General features: G+C 44.7%; 1 long non-coding RNA gene across 2 annotated transcripts in view; it reads right to left on the bottom strand.

The window, feature by feature from the left end:
* Positions 1 to 26,600, bottom strand: part of LOC138370852 (uncharacterized) — an 88,972-nt gene that overhangs the window by 16,382 nt on the left and 45,990 nt on the right. Inside the window, exon 1 of one of the 2 annotated variants that reach the window (XR_011230225.1) lies at positions 2,983 to 7,258. The exons of the other annotated variant lie outside the window; for it this stretch is intronic. This is a non-coding gene — a long non-coding RNA (uncharacterized lncRNA). Of the gene's footprint in view, positions 1 to 2,982; positions 7,259 to 26,600 lie in introns of those variants that run through there. 2 annotated transcript variants of the gene reach the window in all.

Genomic DNA, 26,600 nt, shown 5'->3' with positions numbered 1-26,600 from the left:
ACTCATTGAAGTGCAAACGACCATCAATACTCAGAATAGACCTAAAACGTTGATAAAGCGAGAGGGGCTATTCAGTAAATTCAATTTTAATAATACAAGGATACTGGGAGATAATAAACAGGGAACTCACAAACATTCCATGGGGAACTGTTCTAAATAATACAAGTCCTACAGAAGGAATAGAAAAACTGACTTCAGAAGCGTATCAAGTCTGTCTGAAACATGTTCCTTTGAGGAAAGCCAGAAAGAGATCTAACTTAGAAAGAGAACGCAGACGACACTATAAACGCAGGAAAAAATAACGGAACTGCTTATGCAGACACGAATTTCCCGTCAAAGAAGGAATAATTTAAATAGGGAGATTGAAGAAATCGAGCGGAAATTGAAACACTCATATGAAACTGAAGAAAGGCAGTTAGAACAGAAAGCAATTCAGGAAATAAAGAAAAATCCAAAATATTTCTTCTCATATGCGAAATCAAAAGCAAAAACCACTGCCAGTATTGGACCTATTCGTACAAGTGAAGGCTCATACACGGAGGATGACAAAGAAATTAGTGAAATCCTAAAAAAGCAGTATGAGGACATGTTTAGCACTCCAATAAACAACATGAAGGTGGAAGATCCAGACAATTTCTTTATGCGGGATATTCAAACCCCTGTAAATATAACCGATATAAACACGAGCGCACTAAATTTTGAAAAAGAAATTGAAAACATGCCCATGCACTCGGCCCCAGGTCCAGACTCATGGAATTCAATATTTGTAAAGAAATGCAAAGTGCCGGTAGAACAGGCACTCAGTATAGTGTGGAGGAAGAGCTTGGACACGGGAGAGATACCAGGTGCACTTAAAGTAGCAGACATAGCCCCTCTACACAAGGGAGGGAGCAAAGCAATGGCAAAAAATTATAGACCAGTTGCACTAACATCGCACATCATAAAAGTATTTGAGAGAGTGATTAGGAGTCAGGTCACCAATTTCATGGAGACCAATGACCTTCTCAACCCAGGCCAACATGGATTTCGAGCGGGAAGATCGTGCTTCTCACAGCTACTTGAGCACTACGACAAAGTCACTGAGGCTTTAGAAGAGAAACAGAATGCTGATGTGATATACACGGACTTCGCAAAGGCTTTCGATAAATGTGACCATGGCGTGATAGCACACAAAATGAAGTCAATGGGAATAACCGGTAAAGTAGGACGCTGGATACTCAGTTTTCTGTCAAACAGGACTCAGCGAGTAACTGTCAACCATATAAAATCTAGTCCAAGTGCAGTGAAAAGCTCTGTACCTCAGGGTACAGTCCTTGCACCGCTGCTTTTCCTTATTCTCATATCAGATATAGACAAAAATACAAGTCACAGCTTCGTATCATCCTTTGCAGATGACACAAAAATCAGTATGAAAATTACCTCGGCTGAGGACATTGAAAAACTTCAAGCTGATATTAATAAAGTTTTCGACTGGGCATCAGAAAATAACATGATGTTTAACAGTGATAAATTCCAGGTACTCAGGTACGGTAAAAATGAGGACCTTAAACATAATACAGAGTACAAAACACAATCAAATGTACCCATTGTAGGAAAACAGCATGTAAAGGATTTGGGAATAATAATGTCTGACGACCTAACGTTTAAGGAGCATAACCAAGTAAATATTGCGACAGCCAGAAAAATGATAGGATGGATTACGAGAACTTTCAAATCCAGGGATCCCATCACAATGGTTGTACTCTTCAAGTCACTTGTGTTGTCCCGTCTTGATTACTGGTCAGTACTCACTTCCCCCTTCAGAGCAGGAGAGATTGCTGAAATAGAGGGAATACAGAGAACATATACGGCACGCATAGACGCAATAAAGCACCTAAATTATTGGGATCGTCTCAAAGCCCTCCAAATGTACTCACTAGAAAGAAGACGAAAGAGATATCAAATAATATACACCTGGAAGATACTGGAGGGCCAAGTACCAAATCTACACAGTAAAATAACAACGTACTGGAGTGAACGACATGGAAGAAAATGTAGAATAGAACCAGTGAAGAGCAGAGGTGCCATAAGCACAATCAGAGAACACTGTATAAACATCAGAGGTCCGCGGTTGTTCAACGTCCTCCCAGCAAGCATAAGAAATATTGCCAGAACAACCGTGGATATTTTCAAGAGGAAACTAGATTTATTCCTCCAAGGAGTGCCGGACCAACCGGGCTGTGGTGTGTATGTGGGCCTGCGGGCCGCTCCATGCAACAGCCTGGTGGACCAAACTCTCCCAAGTCGAGCCTGGCCTCGGGCCGGGCTTGGGGAGTAGAAGAATCTCCCAGAACCCCATCAACCAGGTATCAACCAGGTACCTGAAGAGCGAGGATACGCTGGGAAATCCCCATGCACAGAAACGGGGAAAATCGTCCAGGAAAATTGAAGGAGCCTCTGCACGAGGAGCGTCGCAACCGGCCGCTACGTGGCCCTCCACACCACACCAGACATGTGCGTGTTTGACCTTGATAAAACGTCCGCATAGAAAGGCCACGAAACGAAACCCTAGATGGTATCGGGCTCGTGAGCCGCATGACGAGTCTGCGTGTACCCAGCCGGACCCCCTTCAGGCAGCCCGCACTCAAAATGTTGAACCGGTGCTTCACCACCACACCAAACCGCGTAAACACTGACACAAGCTCTGCCTCAGGGAAGGTCACTGGCACACCGTGAACACTCACAAATGTCAAAGGCCCCCAGGGACCCGATATCTCCACAGTCACAGCCGAATCAGGAATAGGAAGCGAGTGTGCATCCCAGCACGCCACAAACTCCTGGTAAAGCAGCGACGTGGCAAACGATACCGCCACACGGGTAGGCGAGATCTTTTCAAGCCCCAGTAGTTCAGAGACGTCAACACGAAGCACGTCCAGGAGAGCAATCTCCACAATGGGCCAGTCCACTGCACCAGAAAAATCCAGCCAGACAGTATCAACCAACCTAACACGGGTACCTCCGGCTACCGCCATACTGCCAGCCAGCCCCCCCTGCTAGCGGGCGCTCCACACCTCAAACTGCACCCGCCCCCTCGCAACTCCAGGCAGCAACTGGCAGGTCAGGGGAGCACGCCCGACCCTCCTGGCGGCCAACGAGGCAATCCATGCATGAAAAATAGATTGGTTGTAGTAAACTATTTCATGAGGCTAATTATATACAGTGGGGTAAATTTTGTATTCAGAACTAATCTGGGTTTCTCCGTTCACGACCGTACACACAAAAGAGCAAACTACTACCAAACACCATTGTACGAGGAAAACACACAACAATTAACAATACAGTATTATAGGATACCAATTCTTTTACACAAATATTTTTCCGTCGAGGAGGGGGCAGTCGCAATACGTCAAAGTATTAGATGTAATGTGGGAGTGGGACTCAAAACTGAGCTACAAAAACTGTTTGGAGAGAATGTGGAAAATTATCTACCTAATGATAGGTGTTAAACATAATCCACTAAACTACGAAAGAAAACGGCTTTTATGAGAACTATTATCTATTGCTTCTAGGTCTAACACTGAACATTGTTACCAATTTTAGTACAATAAATTTTACTTGCCAAACAGGATTTTTTTGGTAATTTATGACCACTTTATTAAGCAAAATAATATTGTGCCAACACAGTAAGATAATATAGACTTGTTTAACAGGGAGACACTGATAAGTAGCATCTTAAAAGGGATGTACTACTTAGGGAACTGACCACAAGGAAATTACATTAAACAAGACTCAGACAAATTATTTGAGAGAAACGTAAGGTGCTAGATTATTCTCACATCAGATTCATATATTTTGGAGGTCTTTGGGAATTGTGGATTTGGCAGACTAACATGAAAGTTGGTCAGTTCTTGAGTCACTGGATCACAGGTGGTGGTCGCTGGATCACTATGTAATGTTTAAATTACAAATAAAGCTCGGGAACATGGTGCACTATAGATTGTTTAGATCAAATAGTAGTGACTCAGTTTGGGTAACCATGGCACTAAAGAACTTTATCAGAAAACAGAAGGCTTAATACAAACTAATTATGACAATTTTGATACATAACTTCCCGGCTTGGTGCCTTCTATTGATAATTATTATGACAAAATCTTTGTAAAAAATGAAACAACACACTATGTACACTTTTGCAGGGCAAGCAGAAAGCCTTCTGGGGTTTCACCAGATAGATGAAAGATTACAGACAACACCTGGACATTAACAAACAAGTCAAATAACAGATGACAAAGAAAATTTAAATTACTAAATTCTAAGAAAGTATCAAAGACCTTTATGAATATATCAGACCAAATCTATGTAGAATGTGAAGATGACCTTCTGACAAGTTTAGTGGTTACCAGAGAGGAAATTATTAAACAAATATAAAAGGATGCTATAGCCATCACAGAAGGAGGGGGGATAGAAAGCAGTCACAGCCACGAGGTCACTTCAAGGCAGCTAAATCCCAAGGGACATCAGAGTCAGACCTACCAGACATTTAAAATAATGTTTATAGGAAACCTACAAAACGTTTATAGGAAATTGTTAATTTTTACTATGATCATCAAAGTTAAGTAAGCAGTATTTATGGGAACGTTTCTTGCAGGCCTGAATTTTTGAACTCAAAACCATAATTTTAAAGACTGTCAATCGGCCATCAAAAAGTGTCTCAACTGTGAGGGAGCACACACCGCCGTCTCTATGGACTGTCCCATACAACTTTAAGAAATTACGAAATCGGCACCAGCCACACCAACAACCAATCAGCCGGCGAGCGTCAACACACAGGCAACGACGTTCCCTGTGCTACCCAACTCCTCTGCTACAACGACGTCCCCACCAGACCAGGCCGCTCACCCACTGGGGGACACTGCACTTCAATGCCACTGGCACCCCTTCCACTAATCATATCAAACATGCCAACACCAACAGCATCAAATTTCTCATTGCCTCAGAAGACGACCTTTTGCCTGTTTTAGGGAATCTGCTTTAAGTAAACTCGCCCAAGCTTCTCCGACTCCTGTCCGTACTATTGAACAAAAATCTAAATGCTCTGTCCTTGTACGAAATGTCGCCAGCTCTGTTCTATCAGCACCTAATACTATCAATCTCTCTCAGGACATTTCACACAGGAATGTTATTACTGTAATGGATATATACTCGGTGCCTAATACAAAACACCTTAAGATCCAAAGTTCTTCCTCTGCAGAAGCTCCAAAACTCTTGTATCAAGGTATCAAAATCTTCAATACCAGCACTCCTCCCTATCTCATTTGTTCAGTTGACTATCTTCCTTTGCTGCAATGTTTCAAATGTTACAAATGAAAATGTAAAAGCCCACAAATTTGCTCTAAATGCTCTACAGAAGGCCATTTTTATACTCGGTGCTCTGCCCCCACCCTAAAATGCACTAATTGCCAAGATGCTCATTCAGCAGTTTAAAAATCTTGCCCTCTGAGAAAAACTCTGAAAACTCTTCGTACTAACCACCCTCGCACTCATACACACCCTCATTCTTCTTTAATCACCCATAACCCATCCCATCACCAAACAGCATCTCCATATCCTATGCCAGTGTCCTTAATGCTTCCCCTCACCAGCAACATCACCACCCTACTAATGTACAACAAACTCAGTCCTCTCTACCTCTTTCCTCACCCACCACGTACACCCTACTCTCCTCTCCAGAACATGACATATGAGCGAGTCACAGCCTGCGTCCAAGCAGCATATCTGCAAGCTTAAGACTACGGCCGAGAGTTCGCCGACTACCTTCCCATCTTCCTCACTCACAATGGCCATCCTAGTATTTCTGTACCTCCTCCACACCTCTTGCACTCTTGTTCCTTTCTCCTCCCCACGGTGCATACTCCGACACAACATCTATATATTCGAACCTCTATTGGAATCAGACCCAACTATGGGATGGGTCAACCCAAGTATCGCATTTCCAAAAGGGTCGCCCTTGTTGGAATAGACGAACGCCGAAAGAATAGTGTTGAAAACATCTTGATAACTTATTAAACCAAAATTATTTATAAGTCAGAAAAAAGACAAATGGGATCTATATGCAAAACCTTTACCAGACAAACATTTTACGTGAAACTGAAGATATTTGTAGTTGTATAAAATTCGGTTTTCATCATTCGTCGAGCTCGAAACTCGCAGCATTCATCTCGGAACAATGCCTATTTCACGCAGATTCCTCAATAAACGTAAGAGTTTTATATGTCACAAGATAAAAAAATAAGCTTCATTTTAAATATCTTACTATGGGCATATTTAAATTTAAAAAGAGAAGATACGTGTACTTTTATAATAGCTGAGCTCCGACCCCGGACAGATCAATCGACGGAGCAGCTAACTTTCAGAACAATGTTTATTTCCTGTAAATTTGTAAATAATCGTAAATTTTTTATATGCCTCAAAAAAGATAGGAATATAAGGCTCATTTTAAACAGTTTATCATAGACATAATTAAAGTTCTAATGAAGATTCGCGTGTTTTAATAATTGCCGAGCTCCGACCCTCGCACAGACTGATCGAAAGAGCAACTCTCTCTCAGACCAATGTTTATTTCAAGTAAATTCGTTAATAAACACAAATGTTTTATATGTCTTAAGAAAGATAGAAATATAAGCTTCATTTTAAATACATTACAATGGACATATTTAAAGTTCACGTGAAAATACATGTTTTTATAGTGGCTTTCAGCAGCTCGTCGGGCATGGAGTGCAGACGCATACACACTTGCCGATATATTGTGTAATTAACACAGATACGCCAATAAAACAAAAAATCTTATATGCCTCCAGAAAGACTGAGCTATAATCGTTATTATGAGTGCACTAAAGGAAATATATCTTGGAGACCAAAGATAAAGTAATTTTAATTTATGTTTCGACTCTCGCCCGGGCGGGAGATGAGGCGACTCTCGCCCGGGCGGGAGATGAGGCGACTCTCGCCCGGGCGGGAGATGAGGCGACTCTCGCCCGGGCGGGAGATGAGGCGACTCTCGCCCGGGCGGGAGATGAGGCGACTCTCGCCCGGGCGGGAGATGAAGCGACTCTCGCCCGGGCGGGAGATGAAGCGACTCTCGCCCGGGCGGGAGATGAAGCGACTCTCGCCCGGGCGGGAGATGACGCGACTCTCGCCCGGGCGGGAGATGAGGCGACTCTCGCCCGGGCGGGAGATGAAGCGACTCTCGCCCGGGCGGGAGATGAGGCGACTCTCGCCCGGGCGGGAGATGAGGCGACTCTCGCCCGGGCGGGAGATGAGGCGACTCTCGCCCGGGCGGGAGATGAGGCGACTCTCGCCCGGGCGGGAGATGAGGCGACTCTCGCCCGGGCGGGAGATGAGGCGACTCTCGCCCGGGCGGGAGATGAGGCGACTCTCGCCCGGGCGGGAGATGAGGCGACTCTCGCCCGGGCGGGAGATGAGGCGACTCTCGCCCGGGCGGGAGATGAGGCGACTCTCGCCCGGGCGGGAGATGAGGCGACTCTCGCCCGGGCGGGAGATGAGGCGACTCTCGCCCGGGCGGGAGATGAGGCGACTCTCGCCCGGGCGGGAGATGAGGCGACTCTCGCCCGGGCGGGAGATGAGGCGACTCTCGCCCGGGCGGGAGATGAGGCGACTCTCGCCCGGGCGGGAGATGAGGCGACTCTCGCCCGGGCGGGAGATGAGGCGACTCTCGCCCGGGCGGGAGATGAGGCGACTCTCGCCCGGGCGGGAGATGAGGCGACTCTCGCCCGGGCGGGAGATGAGGCGACTCTCGCCCGGGCGGGAGATGAGGCGACTCTCGCCCGGGCGGGAGATGAGGCGACTCTCGCCCGGGCGGGAGATGAGGCGACTCTCGCCCGGGCGGGAGATGAGGCGACTCTCGCCCGGGCGGGAGATGAGGCGACTCTCGCCCGGGCGGGAGATGAGGCGACTCTCGCCCGGGCGGGAGATGAGGCGACTCTCGCCCGGGCGGGAGATGAGGCGACTCTCGCCCGGGCGGGAGATGAGGCGACTCTCGCCCGGGCGGGAGATGAGGCGACTCTCGCCCGGGCGGGAGATGAGGCGACTCTCGCCCGGGCGGGAGATGAGGCGACTCTCGCCCGGGCGGGAGATGAGGCGACTCTCGCCCGGGCGGGAGATGAGGCGACTCTCGCCCGGGCGGGAGATGAGGCGACTCTCGCCCGGGCGGGAGATGAGGCGACTCTCGCCCGGGCGGGAGATGAGGCGACTCTCGCCCGGGCGGGAGATGAGGCGACTCTCGCCCGGGCGGGAGATGAGGCGACTCTCGCCCGGGCGGGAGATGAGGCGACTCTCGCCCGGGCGGGAGATGAGGCGACTCTCGCCCGGGCGGGAGATGAGGCGACTCTCGCCCGGGCGGGAGATGAGGCGACTCTCGCCCGGGCGGGAGATGAGGCGACTCTCGCCCGGGCGGGAGATGAGGCGACTCTCGCCCGGGCGGGAGATGAGGCGACTCTCGCCCGGGCGGGAGATGAGGCGACTCTCGCCCGGGCGGGAGATGAGGCGACTCTCGCCCGGGCGGGAGATGAGGCGACTCTCGCCCGGGCGGGAGATGAGGCGACTCTCGCCCGGGCGGGAGATGAGGCGACTCTCGCCCGGGCGGGAGATGAGGCGACTCTCGCCCGGGCGGGAGATGAGGCGACTCTCGCCCGGGCGGGAGATGAGGCCCCATCTATTAGAGATTGTCCACCTAAAGACCCAAAGCTACTCAAACCCTCCTAGCATTATGTAGGTAATGAAGTAATATGGTATATATACTCACTATAATGTTGGTGCTTGATGCAGAACATGAGAAAACATAATTTTATTCTGAAAAAATATATCTTTTCATAACAAAATAAGATGTAAATATGTAATATCAAAGGAAGTCGATGGTCCAAGCAACAATGTCGTGAAGCGACTTATCCAAGATGTACTGTTGTCTGGAAAGTGCTGGCATATCAACCCTCTGTACACAGTGATCCAGTCGTCACACTTTTCTGCTCAAATTATCGCAAATTTAATTTATGATAAGTAGAATGCGTATTTTTAATCAAATCTAACAATCTTTAACGTTTTCTGGCTAGTTATTTAAAAATAAATAGCTGGAAGTTAAATCAACTCCATAGAACAATATTTTTGTTATAGATAATGACCGATATTTGTTGGTATGCGTTCGCTACATAAACTATCATGTACTGTACTTAAGTAAAATCTCCCCGTTTCTTCGCACATGGAACACACAACCTTACAGGCTCTCTGATTTACTGTTTAAGAGAGATTCACAAATAAAGCTTATAATTCTACATGTTATCAAAAAGGCAGTGACAAAGTCATTTTTGCGTTTTAATCACAGAGATTAGATCTTATTTAAATAGAAAAGATATTCATATTTTAAAGAAGGTTTCTTGACCGTCGCTCTCCCTATCGATAGGAACTAGTTTTTTGTTATTATTAACAAGCTTAGGTATACACAGCAATGTGCTGCTACCCTATTCTAAATGAAAGATTACACTGTGTGTATAAAAAACTAGCTATAAGTTCATCTAATATTCACATCTCACAGGATGGTTAGTTATACATGAAATCAGGGGATAAAATACCAGTCTCAATAAAAAAAAAAAATCAACTCTTACTAACAATCAGGTGGGAACATAAAATGTAAGGTTGATCTATTAGCCTCCATTAGCAAAATCTGGGTATAGCATAAGAATATCTTCCAATATTCCTACGTGTATGAAGTAATTACAGAGCTCAAAGTATCTCATACCATTTGATCTAAAGTCACTTATAACAGGGCAATCACAGATATAGTGTTGGTGAGTATGTCCCAGCTCTTGTTCACATAGTTTACAATTAGAATGTTCACCATTGGGGGCCATTCTTTACGTGCAGACACCTGCCATAGATATCGATATCCTAACCAAATTCTGGCAATTACAATGTCACACTATCTTTGTGACACTAGTGGATGTTTTATGCTGTCCGTTCATATAATTCTCGATTCTAAACATGTTTAGTTCCTTTATTATGCACCCCATACCCATCTTGTGGGCGGTAGTGGAAAGGGTTACAGAGGCACATAAACATGTCATAGCTCTTTATACTTTTGCTTTCTGGCTTTTGTTTGTCAGTGACTGCTCTTCTGTCTTCTCTAATTACCTAAAATATTGCGGCTTTTGCAGGAGAGATTGGAACACCTATATCCAACTCAATTTCAGGCTTATCATGTGCAGTTTTAGCTGCCTTGTTTGTGTCATCATGCTGGACAACAGTGACCAACAGTCAATTAAGGCAGTGTCTGGGATGCTTTTGGACGCAGGTTCGAATCCTCGTCACAGCCCTTGTGGGCTTGTTCATTTGATGCATCACGTTATTGTGATTTCCGTGTGTAACCTTGCATTCATATTCTCTACTCCAGCTGTTTTACACACTCTGCGAGTTAGAAAGGTTGCTATCATAATTCTGACATAAGGGCCCACTACGAATCCAGTAATCTATTGCTAGTATCATTATGTTCCATAGCCCCGGATGTCTCTTGGATTGCTAACTCCTTTACTGTTACAGATATGGGTATTTCCTCTTGTAAAATGTCACCAGCAGCAGCAACAGGCAATGATGATATGGCTGCTGAAACTGGATGATTGATAAACAGGAGTGGATGTAGATGTGGATGCTATATCTGAAGGAATGGTATGAGAGGCTGTCGTTGCACCTGTGTTGAGAGCCATGATGTTTATTTCGGAAGTTTTCCTATTTTCTTCTCATCAGAGCTCTCCCTCTTTTGTGCTCCATTCAGAACATTACGTTTAATTTTTGCTGAAAGGGTTATTCACTTGGAAATATATTTCTTAAATACTTAATCCAACACCAGGTTGTAGTGTTATACAAGTGTGCTTGCAACATGACCTTAATATTTTAACATCCTGCTTCCATAATGAACATGTCCTATGCTCGTGGCGCCCTCAGGCAAGTGCCCATCGGGCCCAGGCGGTAAGACGGCTCTGCTCTTCAGATACATATTTACATAAGAAAAAATTCATAACAAAATTACTAAGCCAATACTATTGTATTTAATTACGCATGTATTAGAGAAAACCTGCTCTCAAAATATACTAACAATTATATACATTCACATACACGGCAGGAGAGCTCGGGGAGAATGATCACTACCTACAAAATTCTAAGAATCGACAGGGAATAAAGATAAATTTTTAACACTGGTGGTATGTGAACAAGGGGACACAGGTAGAAGCCGAGTACCCAAATGAGTGACAAGGACGTCAGAAGGAACTTTTTCAGTGTCAGTAGTTAACAAATGGATTGCATCAGGCAGTGATGTGGTGGAGGCTGACTCCATACACAGTTACAAATGTAGATATGATAAGAGCCCAGTAAGCTCGGGAATTTGTACACTAGATGATTGTCAGTTGAGAGGCGGGACTAAATAACCAGAGCTCAACCCCCGCAAGCACAACTAGGCGAGTATACTGTTGAGGGTCCTCACACAGCTCTCGTACCCTTGTTGATGCCCCCGTTAAGAATTGTCATTATCTATTTCACACAAGGACAACAGGGACCCTAGCAAGTCCCCTGATGACTGCCGGAAACACTGTCCCCCGAGGGTGGAAGAGGTGAGGTGCAATGGGGCATGCATCCTCCATGATCACTACACACTGGGTTTTTATGCCTTTGGTTCTTGGTTGTTGGGGTACACATCTCTTCACCCAGTGCAACATTATACTCGCTCACCGCGGCTCCCCCCAGCTACTTCCTGTCGTTGCCGTCAAGCAAATTAGAGACTAGATTACCCCACAGTCCTACTCTGGATTAGGTTTCCCCTCAACAGCATCAACACTACTGCGAGCTTCTGGTTAACTATTGGCCTGAGTTTAGAACACACACAACCAGGCAGAAATGTCACGACTGTTTCTGATGAGTTTCGTCTTGAGCTGTAACTGTCAGGACGCTCGCCAACAGGTTCATCAAAATGGAGACCACAAGTAATGGAGGCACTGTCAGACTACTATCGTCACTAGGATCACCACCAGACAAACTGGCAATTATTGCTTTTGAGCTAGAGGGGTTGACTGATGCAGTCAAGGACGCAAAGGACGAGGCAGAACTACAAAACCACCTTAGAAGAGAAATGCCATCTGTCGAAAGGGTAGAATTAAAGCACAAACTGAAACGCACTATCTTGAGTTATCTTGAGATGATTTCGGGGCTTTTTAGTGTCCCCGCGGCCCGGTCCTCGACCAGGCCTCCACCCCCCAGGAAGCAGCCCGTGACAGCTGACTAACTCCCAGGTACCTATTTACTGCTAGGTAACAGAGGCATTCAGTGTGAAAGAAACTTTGCCCATTTGTTTCTGCCTCGTGCGGGAATCTTACCCGCGCCACAGAATTACGAGTCCTGCGCGCTATCCACCAGGCTACGAGGCCCCCACTAAGCACAAATTATTGCTCAAAACTAGAGCAGCTAACAAGTATGCCGTAGAACATGTTCCGTCTAGTGCAGATTCTAAACAATATATTTTCAATATGATTCATTGAGGAAGTTAAATAAATTTTTTGTTAGAAATTGTTAAAAATTGGTTAAAGTATGATTATAATTACATGTGTAATAAATAATAATTAAATGATAATTCATTAAAAAGAACACTGATCACAAGGTAACTTAGCCTGCATCTCCTCCTCCCTCTCGTGTGTTTTTAAAACATTGCTGCAGTGTTGGACATTCTTGAATAATTCTAATACTCAGTGGCGGCGCGAGTTCACCAACTCATAGCTGCTATGGTAAAGCATAATAGAGGCGAGAACGGAAAAAAATAACTAACATTTACCGAGAATAATAAATACAACACTGGTAGTACTAGCCTCATTTACCAAGTAGTAGTACTAGCCTCATTTACCAAGTATTTATTAGCCGCTCTCGGCCATGGTTCTCAGTTTTCACATTACAGAGATACTGGTAGTGACAAATAGTAATAATCCCCAATAATTACGAGATGTTGAGCCAAAATTTAATTTAATTTAAATTCTCTTGGTCAAAATTAAGCAGATGACCTAACCGCCACTAGGCTACAGCTCAAGTTTGATTATTATACCACATCAGTAATCAGCACACCTTAATATATGTAAATCAAAGCATATCCTGACAGTATTAGATTATAAAACTTGTTCTCTAAGGAGCTCCTTATCATAAGGGGATATTTCGGAAGCAGGGGGGGGGGGGTATTAACAGTTGACTAGTATCACTGAGGCGAAGAGCTGCTCCGGGCCCAAGTCTCGCCACTGCTTCAGATGCTGTCTCCAATGACGTCACTCCCTCACCAGTTATCCTCCGATGTTGGGTGCATCCTTGAATCCACTCCATATTTCTAATAGCCTCGGTGGGTATTCACTGGCTTCATATTGCAGCTTCCTCACATCCGAGCCCACCACTACTGGGCTTCCTCGTAAGTGTCACAGGTCGCGTTCCCGGGGGTCCTTCCTGAACCCTCTCGGGGCCCTTCCGGAACCCACTCGGGCTAAGCTGTTGAAAAAGCTCTTCGCTCTACTAGCCTACTCGCCATCCTCGTGTAGCTGTTGGGAAGTTGCTTCACACACTAACAAGTTACACCAGCGCAGAGAACCACATAACCACTGTCACTACTTGTTGGCCAATATTTAACACTAACCATCTCTGCTGACCAATAGTTTCTCGACTCGACAGCAAACTCCTCATTAATCACTGCCTTGCCGCATCAGTGTAATGTTTCCTGTCACTGCAATTTTCAGTCAAAAAATTGCAGTGACAGGAAACATTACACTGATGGAATTTTACATTACAATTTTTCAGTGAAAATTGTCACTGGCCACTTCCACACCGGCACTTCGTGTGCACTGACCAACTCCCTCACTTCTTCGGGACTGCGTTGAGGACCTGGAGGGTGACTACACTGCCTACAGTTACTCTTGGGGTTGTGGCTGATGTCCTTGGTCACTTCATTAAGCTGTGGAGCGACCCCTCACTAGGCCCTCCTGCACAGTCTCTTCCATCCCATATACCTCTTCAAAATGTCATCAGCCGCCCCTCACGTAAAGCAGAGGTCTATTGCTGGCTCTTTAAAGCTACACTTTACAGTACAAAGGTAATCCAGCAAAAATCTTTGAGCACTCACGTGTACGTCGTTCCTCGTCCTATGTCTGAGATAACAGTTACATCGTCAGGATCCTATGAGCTGTCTCGTAACTCGGCTCGCCCAAAACAATCGGAAGGTACAGCCCTGCACCTTTCCTATTGATTAGAGGAAGGTGCAGGGCTGTAGCCAATCACGTCTCTCGTTGCATCCCGGGTATGCCAGTGTCACCGCCCTAGATGGGAACCAACTCCCCTACAACTGTCACAGAAGCCAAATTTGGAGTACTAGGCTAATACCTTCCCTTGCGAATTCCTCAAAGCTGACGTTATAAACAAAATCGTGCGAACTCGCACATTCCCACAAACTTAAACATTCTCTGGGCCACCTAGCACATTTGTAGGGTGGATATCAATGACTGGGGGGAAGGCCTGAATGGGACAAATCAAAATATTCTACATGGTGCAATTTCAGAAGCTGTTTCATGTATCATTTTACCTCTGGCCTGCGTGTGCTGCTAAAGACCTTGTTTTCATAACCATATCTTTATATTTAAGTCATTGAAGGCTGGTGCAATCCCCGTTTTTCTATTACTCCCTTTCATCTAAGTAAGTGGCTCGTAGTTTTTTTTTTATTTATATTTTTACATGCAAGTATGCGATTTAAATTACAATAAAACATAAAATTAGAAACATAACAGAACAAAACAAGAAACCGCCGGCCAGAAGGACCGACAGAACAACAAGTACCAAAACTGGAAAGGGTACAAGAAATGCAGAATAAATACACAAAAGGTTACAAAATAGAGAACAAAACGGAAAACAATTCACAAACACGCATGCAATGCAAGCAAAACAAGAACTTAGCAACAAGTTAAATCATTTTAGTAGTACGAAACAAAACAATCCCCGGCCTGAAGGACCGACAACAAAGCACAACAGTATGAACAAATTGAAACAGTAATAAAAAATACAAGAAAATAACACACCACACAACCAGCCAATAACAAACAAAAAAATATAAAAAATATAAAAAAAGATACAAATAAAAGACAAACAATACATAAGCATAAAATAAAACACATAGGGCACGGGAATAACACAAACAAATACATGAAGACTAACACACACACACCAAAACACCCGCCTCGCCACAACCAAAGGGAGAGGCACGGGCACAAACTACCGAAAGGCAAACAAACAGCCAGAAGGGCACACAGCACAAAATTAAGCACAAAATTAGAAAATTATTAGACATACTTGCCCGGAAACACGTCCCGAGGGAATCGTACATGGAACGCCTCCCATCGTAACCACTGCCAAGGGCCCTGACCATCCACCGGGGACGCCATATCATCCGGGACATTGGCAACAAACACCCTCAAACAGGGCACCCAAATGGTATCACTCCTGATCCTAGTGACCGGCACACGCTCCCACACCAATGGAACTGCCCCACCCGTAAAGTCCAGCGCCTCCTCGCAGATCGGTAACAGAGCAATCCGCGCCCAGTGACCCAACGGCATCACAGACTCCGGTAACACAGTCCCCAAGTCCCCAACGGATATCCTCAGAGGAGGGAGCCGGACAGAAGGCACTACCACAGGGGCACCAGCGTCCACGGGCACACCACCGGACGACCGCCGGGATACCGAACTGCGCACATCCTTCCGCAAGGTCACCACCAGGCCACGCCCAACTCCTTCATCCCTGGCAGCGGAGGCCACCACTCCCCACCGCGGAGAGGCCCCCGGTGGAGAAGAAACATCAGGCACACCCGAGACACAGGCATCAACGTCAGCAGACACAATGACCTCCGCCACCACTAACTTCGGAGCCAACGACGCATCCGGAACCACTCCATCCATACCCGAAGACCCACAGTCACTAAATTCCCCAACATCAGTCCAGGCAGACGACGAACGCCGGGAACGTTTGGGCACCGGGCTGAGATCGTCAGAGCTGGAAGCTGACTCAGAAACACGGGCCCCACTAGCCGGACGAACTGACGCCCGCCGCAGAACAGCAGCAGCCTCGACCACAGGGGAAACTGGACCACACACATCAGGGGCCCCCACAGCCACCCCAGCACCCAGCACAGCCGGGACCCGAGGCGAGGATGCAGGGCCAGGCGCAGCAGCTGAAGTCGGGCGTGCACACGGCGATGCCTCACAGGGAGCAACAGGAAGGTCCACGGGCGCAACAGCGACAGGAGCAGGAGTAGCATCCGACGGCACTGCAACATCCGGAGGAGGGTCGGTGACAACCGGGGGAACGTCGGGCGACTCAGGGGGAGCCTCAGCAACGAACGGGACGCTTACCTCCTCACCCCCGAAGTCCTCGTCCAGAGGGAGCGGTGGGAAATCCTCTTCCCGGAACAAGTTGACCTGAGCAACCGGGGCCGCATCGCACCCGGCAGCCTGATGCCCCAACAGGCCACACCGGAAACAGGTACGAGGCTGCCGGGCAAAGTACACCCGGACGTAGTACCCCAGAAGCCGGACTGCAGATGGAATATCCGACCGCAGGCGCATCCCCAAGGTGCGAATGTTCGTTCGCCTACCTGCATACCTCCCAGAGAAGAGCTTGTTGACCAGCACACTGATGACTGCCCCAAACCGCTGAAAGTAACGCCGGAGAACGTCCTCGGGAAACTCCAGGGGCGCCCCATGCACACTGACATACGTCAGTGCACCACTACGGTCCGAGATGGTGACAGAGCCAGCACCACCTGGCAGCGACAACGAACGTCCCTCGTAACGACGGAGAAAACCACGGTACACCACCTCCGTCACGAACTTTATGACAACCCGGTGGGCAGTTACAAGCTCAACACCGTAAATGGCCATCACAGGGACATGGAGCATGTCGCACATGACCATTTCAATTGCCTCATATCCAGCACGACCAGTGAACTCCAGGCCCACGGAGTTCACGCGCTTAACAGGAGGAAGGGGACCACCCATGGCAAGCTCGCCACGTCAACACGCAGCCATCAACAACAGCAGGGGGGGGGGGGGGGGGGAGGCAGAGACGCCCACACCCCCTGGTGACGAAAACAGCAAACACCCCAAACTACCAGCGGCCAAACGACACGTCTGTACCTCACGACAGCTCCAGGTGGACTCCCAAATGGCTCGTAGTTGGTCAAATTCTTGAACCATCTCACCGATTCTGATGTTGCAGTTGCTGTGTTGTGGTCACTGTACGTCTTTGGCATTCCCCTCTCAATTATTTACTTAATCTGTGCTAAACTAGTATGTAAATGTCTAGATTTTTCTCTTTGTTGCAAGTTTGTTTAAGTATCCTACAATCTTAACTGTCGAGTGTTCACATTAATGCTATGACATTTGTAGTCAGATGGATGTTGCAATGTCTGTTCAACAAGAGCAGGTTCCAAAGCCTTTTGAATGGCCAACATTTTTGTAAGGTAGAACACCTGTTTGAGTCTCTCCAACTAGCTACAGAATTTACTGCCTTAACTGCAGCTCCGGATTCTTGTCCCTGCTGGTCTACTGATCCGTCAATGAAGTGAAGCTGTCAGGTAAGTTTGCTTCGTATTTATCTGTGCAATGAAACAACAGATCGGGATTAGGCCGATTATTTTTTTCTTAAAGAGCAATGATCTTAAAGTCTGCTGGTAGATGGATTACCAAGGAGCCTACATGAAGAAGTCTGCATGTATTTCGTCGACAACCCACTCAGCGATTGTATTTGTGACCTCTTATGTATGATGTGTTTATTGCACAATGGGTCCACGTGCTGGAGTCTGAAGCTCTTCGGTTCCGAGTTGGTGCTCCAGTGATTATAATTTCAAGTGAACCGATTATTTGTCTATTCATTATCTTGGTCATGTATGCATCAAGCCCATTTACCGTTATTTCAACCGATGTTAGTTTAAATTCTAGTCTTGGTGTTAATATTTTCGTTCATCTAGGCGCTCCTGTTATGTCTCACATTACATCGTTTTGAACAACCTCAACCTGTGCCCATTGGCCCAACCCGTCCTCGACTAAAGTCCATTACATCCAGCGGTCGACCCCATAGATGCACTCCAAAATTTTTACATGCTGTTCATTCAAAACGGAAATTCTCAAAGATAAATTAATATAATATAATAGCAAATTGTGCATATATAGGCATAGGTTAGGTTAGGTGTTTAGGTTCTGATTGATTGATGATTGATAAAGATTAAGCCACCCAAGAGGTGGCACGGGCATGAATAGCCCGTAAGTGGTACAATTTTTTTTTTTTTTTTCCAGTGTTCTGAGGTTGCATTTAACCATCAAGCTGTTATCGTGGGGGAGGATACTGCTTCACAGTCTTTATGAGGGTGTCCAGCTGCTGGACACCTTTGTTGACCAGGAGAGTGGCTGTGTTGATGGCTTCAGGGTGGCCACTGCATGATTCAGGAACTCTTAAAGCTCTTCTAAGGTCATTGGTTGCTTCACATTCCAGAAGATAGTGAAGTAATGGCTTTTCTGTGACAGTTTGGCAGAAGATGCACTCTCTCTGTCGGGGTTCACCAATCTCCCAGTTGCATCTGTAACCTAGACGTAGTCTATATAGCCTAACTGCTATTTCCCTGTGGATTCCTTTTGGGATATTTAACCTTTCTAATTTGGTTGCCTGAAGATACCATGTTGCAGATGGCGAACCTTCAGCTATTCTCTGGTGTAGTTAGGCTTTGTTGAGATGAGAGAGTTTTTTGGTGATGATGTTTTTTATGTTCTCTAGGCTGGGTTGAATTGTTTTATGTATCACTGGATGACGAGTTGCCAATTTACCAATTTCATCAGCTTTTTCAATTAATGGGATTCCAATATGGGATGGGATCCAGTTTAAAGTTATGTTGAGGCCTTTGCCTTTAGCGACTGCTCCTTGATACAAAATGGTAATTATTTCCACATTATCTTTCCACTGTTTTGTCCTAGTATTTGAAGTGCAGCTTTTGAGTCTGTGTGTATGATTGCATTTTGAGTGTTTTGTGCAATCTGTTTAGGTTCTGTTGATTATTTGTATATGTAGTACGTTGGTGAAGCATTTCAACCCGTCCTCGACTCAAGTCCATTACACCCAGCGGTCAACCCAACAGACGCATTCATAAATTTTAACATACTGTTCATTCAACACGGAAATTTTCTCAAGTATAAATTAATATTATAATATATTAGCATATTGTGTATATATAGGCATAGGATAGGTTAGGTTAGGTGTTTAGGTTCTGTTGGCGATTATTTGTATTTGTAGTACGTGGGTGAAGCATTTATAGCGTTGTGGTTCGAACAAAACTCGTCAGTGAAGCACTTGTTCCGGAAGTGTTCGAACGAAATCAGTTGTGAGTCGTGTGTAAACCGCTTTTCATTCATAAACAGGGGGTTTGGCGGGTGGATGGAATCACTTTTGGATCTTTGTTTGGAGGACGGGCTGAGCATTTACAGCGTTGTGGTTCGAACAAAATTCGTCAGTGAAGCACTTGTTCCGGAAGTGTTCGAATGAAATCGGTTGCGATTCGTGTGTATTCCGTTTTTCATTCATAAACAGAGGGGTTTGGCAGGTGCATGGAATCACTTTTGGGTCTGTTTGGAGGATCGGCTGATTGGCCAGGAGGAAGAATGATTAAGGAAAATGCTGCATAATCAACTAGGGAACGAACGACGCGTTTGTAAAACATTAATACTGTCCAGCTCCTAGACTGTGCCATGTGATTGCTCTTATTGTGGTGATAATGCTCAGTCGCCATGTACCATGTGATAATTGCTCAGTCGCAATTACGCCTTCTGATATTGAATTTACTGGCTGAATGTCATTTTAGAATTAATCCCCCGAAGATACCAGAGTTGTGTAACCCACTGAAGGTTAATGTCGGGAATGCGTAGGTGCCTGTCTGGAGTGTTGTCACCTTGTTTCATTGCCTTAGGTTTCTGTGCAGATATGTTTAGCCCTAAAATGCTGCATTCGGCCGTTACTTTATCTAGTGCTACTTGTGCTTTATTCGCGAGTGAAGGACCTTTGGCGACTAATGCTGTATCAGCATAGCTTTCTAATTTAACTCCTGCAAATGCCATGGTAACTTTTTATCATTATTAACATATTTAGGTACATCTGCATTTGTGCAGCTATTGTAGACAATATGAAGGAAGAGTACAGTGTGTCAAAAATTAGCTACGTGATGGTTAAATCCCCATCACACAGGATGGCTAGTTATTTGGGGCCACATGTGCAGTAGCCTGCACTGGCAAATTTTGGGTGCATTATTAGGATATCCTCAAGAACACGAGTGTGAATAAAGTTATTGCAAATCTCCAGGTACCTCATGCCAAAGGATCTGAATGGTCTGATAACGGGGCATTCGGTGATGTGTGCAAGATCATACCCCCAGTTCCTACTCACAGTTTGCATCTGGAGTGCTCAGGATTGGGAGATCTGTCACCTGTAGCCACCTGCCACAGTTAACCAACCCAACCTGATCCTGGCAACCACTGTGTCGCACAGTCTGGTGGATGTTTATTACTGCCCATAAGCATAGGTTTCAGTTTCAGATCTGAACAAATAACTTTTTATACTGGTGCTTTCAGGTTGTTGGGAGTAATTTCTCTCCTATCAGACCCGAGTGTTTGGAACAATATAGTTTTGACAGCAGAGATGGGGATACCCAGGTCTAATTTAACTTCATCTTTGTTACACGCTATTTTGGCTGCCATGTCATTATGATGGCTTATATTTATGTGAGCATTATGATGGCTTATATTTGTGTGATGGTATCCATGCAAAGTAGATTCGAAACCCTTTACTCTGTGCAGCGATTAGGTCATTTAAAAGTGGTAGTATGAGGCTCTTGCCGTCGACCTTCCAAAAGTTTTTGATTGCTGGAAGACCAGACTTTGAATCACTAAATATGTTTTTCCTCCTATGTTTTTTAATGTACTGGTAGCTAGTTCAAGTGCTGCTAGTTCTGCTTGTGTGGAGTACAGCCAGTTGTTTAACCGGACACCGACAGTCTGTGTGCATGTGTTATTTCTATAAAAGATTTATGCTGCGGCAATCCGTCCAGTAGAAGATTGGACAGTACCGTCGGGGTAGACAGTGCTCGTGAGATCTTAAGTTTTTTATGAAGGAGGAAATTGTTTCAAGTGTAACTTTTTTGAGAAGAGCAAGTTTCGCATTACCCTTCTTGGTGACTGGTGTGTATGACACCAGAATGGTGAGGTACAGATGAAGAGGAATATCGGAGACAAGTAGATTGAATGTAAAAGGAATGTCGAGTTTGATGAGATTGTAGGCATTTATGCTCAGCCATTAATCACAAAAGGCGTGAGTCTGTAAGTTGGCACCAGTCATTAGGGTGTTAACACTGAATAATGTCAGAGTAATGCAGGAGATGCAGGGTTTCTCATGACTAAGGCGAAAGTTAGGATGGCAAAAGGCCAAGGGCTGAGGAGGACTCCTCGAAGAGTTCCACTCATACAAGTGTTGCCTCGCACTTTGCCTTACAGCTTTACTAAAGCATGTGCGCCTGTGCCTAAGAGTCAATGTCTACAAAATAATTATAATTATTATATAATCAATGCAGTCCGATTCGCAATGTCTACTAGCGAAGGGGAGAATATGGAAGTCGATTCCATAGATAAGTTCTACTAAGACAGGTAACACCAACAGAAATTGATTATGCCGGTTTCTGGTGTTGTCTGAATGCATCTCTGCCATCCAGTATTTCGTTGTTGCTACATATCAAACTGCATCGATTGTTCATGTCTGTCTCTCTTGAATTACAAGATATCATTGATTCTGAGTGGCTACTGCTTCCTGCAGCTGCTTTTGTGGATCGTTATGGTCTGATGTCTTTACTACCAGACTCTTATTGGTAGTTTGTCCATGTCGTATTTGTCCTCTTGTGCTCCGTCTTTTCTCATACTGTTCCTTATGTAACTGTGGTCTAATGCACGACCGTGTCTATTATTACACGTGATTTATCGAGTCTTGTTGGTAGAGTCTGCGTTATCTGTAAGCACTTAATAATGGTCTTTAGCCATGATCTTCACAATGTTTCTCAGCTGGACCTCTGTAAAACTGTAAATCTTGTGTTGACTCAAAGTAAGCGTATTTTGACCAATCCACACTAGAAAATGAAGGAACGACGACGTTTCGGTCCGTTTTGGATCATTCTCAAGTCGATTGTCTTAACAATCGACTTGAGAATGGTCCAAAACAGACCTGAGTGTCGTCGTCCCTTCATTTTCTTGTGTATGGATTGGTCAAAATACTTCATTCCCGTTATTGTGAATCATCGCCTGCTAATTGTATTTTTTTACCATGTATTTCTGCAGTGTTTGTTTATTATCCTATTTGGAGTTGATTGAGTCGGGAGTCATGATTGAGTCATGTGTTCCGAGTACGCGTTTCTGTCGTGGCTGTGCACGAGTGTTCCAGACGTTGGTGTTTGTGTATGTTGTGCAACCCGTTCTCACACAAGACAGTACATATATGACTAGTGCTTAAAGTCAATATGTGGAATGTGATTTAGTACATATGTGATATATTCCCAGTTAACTTTTTTACCAAGGCTCAAACTCTTCCTCACGTACCAATTTACGTCTCACAGTACTCGTCCATCAACGTAGATAGCTGAATAGTCGTGATTGGTTCAATTATAACGAAAATTGTAATTTTCAGGTCCCACATGGGTTGTGAAATTCACCTACTATTGTCCATGCTCTTATAATATTACAGATCAGCTACATCCTATTGAAGGCTCGTAGTTTTGTTTTGAGAAATATTAGTTGTTCTTAGTAAATTATAATAAGCACAATAAATTATTACATAGAATAAGTGCTTCACCAATCAATATTATATACCATAGTTTGTGCTTTAGAAATCTTTAAAGAATGTTTTGTAGGAACGCTAACAGAAAACGATGTTATGTTGGAATGTATATAGGGTAAACTACTGCAAACAGGATGGTATGGTGTGGATTATTGGAAACTATAGGATTAGTATAGGGTCCACTACCACCTGTTAGGTGGGTAAGGGGTCCAATAACACCCGCAGGATGAGTATGGGGGTCACATCCACCCACAGGAATGGTATGGGGATCACTTCCACCCACAGGAAGGGTATGGGATCCAATACCATCCACTGGATGTGTATTGCGTCCACTACCACCGACAGGATGGGTATGGGCTCACAACCACCCACAGGATAGGTATGGGGTCCAATACCACCCACAGGATGAGTATGGGGTCCACTATAACCCACAGGATGGGTATGGGGCTCCAACCACCCACAGAATAAGTATGGGGTACAATAACACCCACTGGATATGTATGGCATCCATTGCCCCCACAGGATGACTATAGGGTACAGTATCGCCCACAGGATTAGTATATAGGGTTCACTGCCGCCCACAGAGTCGGTATGGGGTCCACCGCCACCCACAGGGTCGGTATGGGGTCCACTACCGCCCACAGGGTCGCTATGAAGTCAACTACCGTCCACAGGGTCGGTAGGGGTCCACTACCGCCCACAGGGTCGGCAGGGGGTCCACTGCCACCCACTGGGTCGGTAGGGGGTCCACTGCCGCCCACAGGATCGATAGGGGGTCCACTGCCGCCCACAGGGTCGATATGGGGGGGGTCCACTACCGCCCACAGGATCGATAGGGGGTCCACTGCCGCCCACAGGGTCGGTAGGGGGTCCACTGCCGCCCACACGTTCGGTAGGGGTCCACTGCCGCCCACAGGGTCGGTAGGGGGTCCACTGCCGCCCACAGGATCGATAGGGGGTCCACTGCCGCCCACAGGGTCGATAGGGGGTCCCTTACCGCCCACAGGGTCTCTATGAAGTCAACTACCGCCCATAGTGTTTGTATAGTGTCCACTATCGCCCATAGTGTTATTATGGGGTCCACTACCCCTCATAGGGTCGGTATGGGGGTCCATTACTACCCACAGGGTGTGTCTGGGGTCTATTTTGGCAATACTGCTTTTCCAATCTCATTTGTTGTTCAATGTAAAATATTTGTTGCTCGACTTGCAACAATTTATATATATATATATATATATATATATATATATAGTATAGTGCCTTTGCAATAATGTACCAATGTGTGTATTTTCATAACTCGTTTTAAATTGTTGAAAAATAAATAACTACATTGTGAATGCAAGTCAATGTTTACATGCTAAATCAGAGTTGCCAGATTCCGCTTAAAATAGCAAATTGTGCTTATTTTCAAAGCTTGAGAATTTAGCTTTAAAGTAGTTAAAAAACTACGAATTTCGCAATTTGCTATGTACTTTAGTGTACTATTTTAAAATAAGGTTGGTTTTTAAGCTGCAAGTCATATGAATCTCAAAAAAAGTATATTATTAACAATCTTATCTCCATAGTTCACTAGTTTCTGTAAATCAGATCTGGTAACTGTAGGCCAAGTACTGGAAGACTCAAGACACAATGTGTTGAAGCTATTCTCTTTGAAGAAGTCATCTCGACAGGATCTTCCAGCTCCAGCTATAAAACTTCACCAAACATGGATCTACCTAGTACATCAAATGGTAAGGAATTACTAAACTGTACAAAGTTTTATGCTAGAACATTTGTTACAGTCCCCTGTTCTATGTGTACTCCATCACATAGTGACGGAGTATGTGGGAATAATTTTGTTAACACTGTCCATTTGACATGGTGGTGGTGTATGGTGCTGGTGGTGTATGGTGCTGGTGGAGTATGATGCTGATGGTGTATGATGCTGATGGTGTATGATGCTGGTGTATGATGCTGGTGTATGGTGCTGGTGGTGTATGATGCTGGTGGTGTATGATTCTGGTGGAGTATGATGCTGATGGTGTATGATGCTGATGGTGTATGATGCTGATGGTGTATGATGCTGATGGTGTATGATGCTGGTGGTGTATGGTGCTGGTGGTGTATGATGCTGGTGGTGTATGGTGCTGGTGGTGTATGATGCTGGTGGTGTATGGTGCTGGTGGTGTATGGTGCTGGTGGTGTATGGTGTATGATGCTGGTGGTGTATTATGCTGATGGTGTATGATGCTGGTGATGTATGATGCTGATGGTGTATGATGCTGGTGGTGTATGATGCTGGTGGTGTATGATGCTGGTGGTGTATGATGCTGGTGGTGTATGGTGCTGTTGGTGTATGATGCTGGTGGTGTATGGTGCTGGTGGTGTTTGATGGTGGTGGTGAATCTGACACTGTCATATATATATATATATATATATATATATATATATATATATATATATATATATATATATATATATATATATATATATATATATATATATATATATATATATATATATATATGAGGGGTACCACCTCTGGTGCAAGTGTAGGGACCCATAGCCTCGGAGAAGAAAATAAAGAGTACTCAGAGAAGACCTTGTGGATCCTCACTGAACACTTTCATATTTTCTTCTCCTACCACCCTTATTCTTTTGGTATGTGTGTATATTTATCTAACTTTATTTGAAAACGTCATTACACAAAAAAAGTTACAATATTGATTAATATATATATATATATAATTTTTTTTTCTTCCAATAATATAGTATTCGCTTGAAATTAACAGCCTGGTCAATCAGGCTGTTGGATTCAACTCCTCTCAGTTTTGTTATACGAGTTACAGCATGGTTAATCACATCCAAAATTAAAGTTATTTCCAGATGCAGTCCTAAAATTTTTAACATTGCTCTCACTAGTGTTAATGTAGATTATTTCATAATTTAAATAATATATTTAATTACTGTAGTACATTTTAACAACAATTTAACTTATAATTTTTGCAGCATAGGTCATTTGAATATAAGTATTTTATTAGAAACTATTTCCTTCAGGTCTTCAGGGAAAATTCTTGAGGAGATGCACAAACTGCAAACAATGTGTGCATGTCCGAAGCAATGTTTGCAAGTTCTGCCAGTGTGACTTCCGAAACAGTAGAGAATTAATGAAGAAAGAAGAGGAAGCCCGTTTTCTACTTAAAGGCAAGAAGGCTTTAGAACGAAATACAGCAAGCCGGGTTCTACGAAGGATTGAAAATCAGGTATTGAAGTTTGTCTACATCTGTTGTATTCATTTGTATTCTTCTTATGCTGAACTTGCTTGATAAGGTATAGAATCAACATGAATAATGCTGTACAGTACTTACATACTATTTGTTTATTTATTTATATACAAGTTAGCACACTGGGATTATGAGAGTACATAGCATTGATGTTTTTACATTCTTGTAAAGCCACTAGCACACAGTGTTTTGGGCAGGTCCTTAATCTAACAGATAATTTTAAATAGGCAATTTAAAGCTTAAATGGAAAAAAATTGGCTGGTACATTGTAAGAAAGTATCACAAAGATTACTATGTACATTAAAGTAAAATTTGAGGGTTATCAACATATAAATTGTAGCATAATTTGAGGAATATTTCAAGGTATAATATAGTAAG

This window comes from Procambarus clarkii, chromosome 33, assembly GCF_040958095.1.
Source record: "Procambarus clarkii isolate CNS0578487 chromosome 33, FALCON_Pclarkii_2.0, whole genome shotgun sequence".
NCBI classification, from domain to species: Eukaryota; Metazoa; Arthropoda; class Malacostraca; order Decapoda; family Cambaridae; genus Procambarus; species Procambarus clarkii.
Note: the sequence above shows the minus strand (reverse complement) of the source record. Positions and strands in the feature narration are given on the sequence as shown.